The sequence below is a fragment of the Arachis hypogaea genome, chromosome 18 (assembly GCF_003086295.3).
Source record: "Arachis hypogaea cultivar Tifrunner chromosome 18, arahy.Tifrunner.gnm2.J5K5, whole genome shotgun sequence".
Lineage (NCBI taxonomy): Eukaryota > Viridiplantae > Streptophyta > Magnoliopsida > Fabales > Fabaceae > Arachis > Arachis hypogaea.
Genome location: NC_092053.1, coordinates 43282036 through 43287473, shown reverse-complemented (window position 1 = coordinate 43287473; position 5438 = coordinate 43282036). Strand labels below are relative to the sequence as shown.

Genomic DNA, 5438 nt, shown 5'->3' with positions numbered 1-5438 from the left:
ACACCCCTGGGGTATACCATAGACTTGTCTACCAGCTCCAAAGACATTTGTACTGGTTTGACCTCCTCTATATTCAGCTTTTTCACCAAGGAGGATGGTATTAAGTTAATACTCGCCCCGAGATCGCACATTGCTTTAGTGATGGTTAATTCCCCAATGGTGCAAGGCAACAAGAAGCTCCCTGGGTCCTCAAGCTTGGGGGGAAGCCCCTTTTGAATCAAGGCCCTGCATTCCTCAGTAATCCTTATGGTTTCTTTCTCATCCCAGCTTCTTTTCTTGTTGATGAGATCCTTCAAAAACTTGGAGTATAGAGGCATTTGCTCAAGTGCTTCAGAAAAGGGGATATTAATTTCCAGCTTCTTAAAGATCTCAAGGAATTTGTGAAAATGCTGGTCTTTAACCTCTTTATTGAACCTCTGAGGGTAAGGCAGTGGAGGTGTGATGTTTTTTTCCATTTGCTGCTGCCCCTGAGCTACTTCCTTTGAGCTATGTGGCTGGTTGTTCCTCTCTTTGAGTTTCTCAGTGTCTTTGTTTGGCATCACATTTTGCTCCTTATCCTCATCTGCCTTTGTTTGATTCTCATCCTCTGTTGGTTCTTTGATGTTTTCTGCTTGCTTCCTTGTAGTGTCATTGTTGCTTATCAATGTTCTCCCACTCCTCAATTGTATTGCCTTGCATTCTTCCTTGGGATTTGGAATTGTGTCACTGGGCAGTGCGTTTGAAGATCTCTCAACAGATACTTGCTTGGAGATTTGCCCCATCTGTCTCTCTAGGCTCTTTATAGAGGCTTCCTGATTCTTTGCTACCATTTCTTGGTGTTTCAACATTTTGTCTATCATGGCTTCCAAGTGAGTGATTCTTTGGGCTTCAGGTGATATTTGAGGTGGGTTTTGAGATGTAGATGGTGGATGGTAGGCATTTTGGTTGGTGGATTGGTTATTAGATTGGTATTGGTTGATGTTGGGGTAGTTGTTTTGAGGTTTTCTGAAGGGGTTCTGGTTAGTCTGCTGCTGGTTGTGATTTTGGTTGTTTCTTGGATTGTGTTGGTTTGAGTTCCTCTGTCATGGTTGTTGGTTTTGGGTGGTTATCTCCCCATCTGAGGTTTGGGTGGTTCTTCCAGGATGGATTGTATGTATCACCATACACTTCATTTGGTCCTTGGTTGTGCATATACTGAACTTGCTCTTGTTGTTGTTCTTCTTGAGTTTCTTCACTCTGTCCCCATGTGGTTGATGGTTGGCTAGTGTTGACTGCTGCAACTTGGAGACTATCAATCATCTTGGCCATTTGCTCAAATTGTTGTTGAATTTGCTGCTGCATCATCTTGTTTTGAGCTAGGATTGAATCCACTCCTTCTAGCTCCATAACTCCTCTCCTTTGTGATGGTTGGCGGCTTCTTTGATGAGCAAAGAAATATTGGTTGTTGGCCACCATGTCCACAAGATTCTGAGCTTCCTCAGCAGTTTTCATCAGTTGTAGTGAACCTCCAGCAGAATGATCCAATGCCTCCTGAGATTTCAATGTCAGGCCTTCATAGAAATTTTGCAGCACGTCCCATTCATTGAACATTTCTGGAGGACACTTTCTGATTAAGGCTTTGTACCTCTCCCATGCTTCATACAAGGATTCGGCATCTAGTTGTGTGAATGTTTGCACCTCGGTTTTCAACCTGATGACCCTTTGGGGTGGATAGAATTTGGCTAGAAATTTGGTCACCAAGTCATCCCAACTAGTGATACTTCCTTGGGGAAAAGTTTCAAGCCATTGTGCAGCCTTATCCCTTAATGAGAATGGGAACAGCAGAAGCTTGTAGGTTTCAGGGTTCACACCATTGGATTTGACAGTGTCACAGATCCTTAAGAAGGTAGATAGATGTTGATTTGGATCCTCCAATGGTCCTCCCCCAAATGAACAATTGTTCTGGACCAATGTGATGAGTTGTGGCTTTAGTTCAAAGTTATTTGCATTGACATTAGGGGTGAGAATGCTACTTCCACAATGTCTAGCATTTGCAAAGGTGTAGGAAGCCAATACTCTCCTCTGTTGTGGTGGATTATTGACTCCTCCTCCTGGATTAGATGTATCTCCTTCCATCTCGTGGAATTCTTCGTCTGATTCCTCTTCTCCAACAATACTTTTCCCTCTTTCGGCTCTTCTTAACCTCCTGAGAGTTCTTTCGTCTTGTTCATGAAAATTGGGTATGGCTCCTCTTGTACCTGACATACAAGCAGAACATAAGAGCACACAAACCAGTGACACTTCAATCTATTGCTAGAATGAAGTTTTAGTTAGCTTAAGCAAAAATTCAAACAGTTAGTGGGTTAGTCAAAATTAAAGAAAAAGTGCTTGATCTAGATCACCACCTCACTTAATCATTGTCAATCTATTCAATCCCCGGCAATGGCACCAAAAACTTGATGAGATATTTTGGTGAGAAACAAATCTCTCACTAAACATCACAATCCAACCGGCAAGTGTACCGGGTCGTATCAAGTAATAAAAACTCACGGGAGTGAGGTCGATCCCACAGGGATTGAAGGACTGAGCAATTTTAGTTTAGTGGTTGATTTAGTCAAGCGAATCAAGATTTGGTTGATGATTGTGTGACTTGCAGAATGTAAATTGCATTGAAGTAAAGAGAACAAGAAATAAATTGCTGAAACTTAAAGAACAAGAAATTAAATGGCAGAAACTTAAAGTGCAAGAAATGTAAATTGCGGAATCTTAAAGTGCAAGGAATATAAATTGCTTGAAATGTAAAGGGGATTGGGGAATGGATTTGCAGAATTTAAACAAGGAAAATTAAATTGCATCAAACAGAAGAGGGAAAGGGAATTGGGATTGAACCGGATCTTGAAGCAGTAAAGTAAATGAACAGAAAAAGCAATAAACAGGGAATTGAAATGAGAAATTTAGATCTCAGGACCCAGAGACTAGAAAACCAAGTCTAGATCTCAATGCCTTCCTAGATCCAACAAGAACAATAGCAAGGAAATTGTAAATTGCAAAGAAAAGAGATGAAGAACAATGAACCGGAAATGAAATTCAATTAACAGTAAAGTAAAGAAACAGAGAGATCCAAGATTGAGATTGAAACAGAATTTCTTCAATTCTCCAATCCAAGATCCAAGACAAAAGTAAAATGAAATTGCAAGTAAAAGGAAACAAAGAAATTCAAGTTCACTTAGTAACAAAAGCTTCCCAAAAACTATTATGAAAATTCTAAAAGGAAAACCTCCTTTAATAACTTGAATTCTATCCTATTTATACACTTTCCAAAATGATCTTCAAGCCTTGAGTTGGGCCTTTGTTCTTGGTGGAATTGGGTTGAAAGAGGCCTTGGTTGATTGCTCTTGAAGTTTGAAGAAGAACCGAAGTGAACCAATTGAACCGGTTTTTGAAGTTGGCTAAGTTGGTCCCAACGTTAGGGCCAAAGTTAGGGGTCTAACTTTGCTCCTAACTTTTCATGGCAGCAAGCATGATTTCCTGGTGTGGACGTTGGTGCCAACGTTAGGGGTCTAACTTTGACCCTAACGTTGGCCTTGCTTAGTGCTAGTGGCGCCAACGTTAGCCTCCAAGTTAGGGGGCTAACGTTGGCGCAAACGTTGGTACCCCTCCCTTTGTGGTTCAAGTGCCAACGTTAGCCTCCAAGTTAGGGGGCTAACGTTGGCGCAAACGTTGGCCTTCCCCCTTTGTGTTTTAAGTGCCAACGTTAGCCTCCAAGTTAGGGGGCTAACGTTGGCGCAAACGTTGGTGCCCAGGGGAGAAACTCTCAAGTTCCAACGTTAGCCTCCAAGTTAGGGGGCTAACGTTGGAGCTAACGTTGGCCACTTCCTTGCAATGTCATGTGCCAACGTTAGCCTCCAAGTTAGGGGGCTAACTTCATGCAACCCGGTTCAATTTTACTTATTCCATTCTTCACTTCTAGCCATTCCTCTTTGCTTCAACCTTTCTCCAAGCTTTCTTCACCTATCATAAATCAACCAAACTCATCAAAGCTATGCTCAAAATCATGAGATATTCAATCTTTCACAATATGCAACAAATATAGCACAAAACCTCATGAAATGGCATGAATTCATATATGGTTGGTTCAATCAAGGGAAACATGGAAATCTACTCAATTAGCTTGCTTGTAGCTCAAGAAAGTGCATAATTCTAATGAAAACAAAAGAAAAAGACTAGCTAAAATGGGCTAGGATGACTTGTCATCAATCACTCCTCTAGTGTTCCCTCTTTTGGAAGCATAGAAGTAGTCATTCTCAGCTACAGTCTCAATGACATCTATGGCTTCTTCAATGGTCTTCTTCTTGTTCAAAGATCCTCCAGATGAATGGTCTACTACCTTCTTTGATTCATATGACAGGCCTTCATAGAAAATGTGCAGCTGCACCCATTCATTGAACATATCTGGTGGACACCTCCATGTTAAGTCCTTAAATCTCTCCCATGCTTCATATAGAGTCTCACCATCTTGTTGCCTGAAAGTTTGGACCTCAGCTCTCAGCCTATTGATTCGTTGAAGGGGGTAGAATCTTGCTAAGAATTTGTTCACCACATCTTCCCAAGTTGTCAAGCTCTCCTTCGGGAAAGACTCCAACCACTTGGCTGCTTTATCCTTGAGTGAGAATGGAAATAAGAGCAGTCTATAGGCGTCAGGATGAACACCATTAGACTTCACTGCATCACATATTCTCAGGAAGGTGGTTAGATGTTGATTGGGGTCTTCTTGGACACTTCCTCTGAACGAACAGTTGTTCTGAACAAGGGTGATGAGCTGTGGTTTTAGTTCAAAATTATTGGCATGGATGGTTGGCTTTTGGATGCTACTTCCACAGTTTCCTGGGTTTGGATTGATGTAAGAGCCTAAAACTCTTCTATCCTCCCCAGCATGATTTGCTCGACCTCCTCCGCCATGGTTGTGAGCCTCTTCTTCTCGATGGTTTTCCATGTTTTCTTCCATGTTTGGTTCAAAGTATTCCTCAAAGTGTTCCTCCTCTTCTTCAGCACCAACTACACATTTTTCTCTTGCCTCCCTCCTTAATCTAAAGAGGGTTCTCTCAGGTTCAGAATCAGAGGAAGTTGAAGCCCCGCTTCTTCTCCCTGTCATACAACCAACAAGTACAAGCAAGGAAAATAAATGCAGAAAGTATTCTGTTAGATTTACTGTTAGTGTGAGTGATGCAATATATCAAACAGTTAGTGGGTTAGTGAACTGAATTGTAAATAACAAAGAAAAAAAAACGAAAGAGTAGGGGGTAGGGAAGAAATTAACTAACACTGAAAGTAAATTACTCAAATAGAAAATTAAATCAAACAAAACAAAAATGCTCAATCTAGTGATCCTCCAATTTAATCATTGTTGATGCACAATCAATCCCCGGCAACGGCGCCATAAACTTGATGCACATGGAAACTGTCTCTCAACAAATTTCCTT

The 5438-nt window shown here is 41.3% G+C and overlaps 1 non-coding gene across 1 annotated transcript; it reads left to right on the top strand.

Moving 5' to 3' along the window:
* Window positions 1–4403: 4403 nt before the first annotated feature.
* LOC112773845 (small nucleolar RNA R71) lies at window positions 4404–4510 on the top strand. The gene has a single exon (XR_003188371.1). It is a non-coding gene; the product is annotated as a small nucleolar RNA R71 (small nucleolar RNA).
* Window positions 4511–5438: the final 928 nt, after the last annotated feature.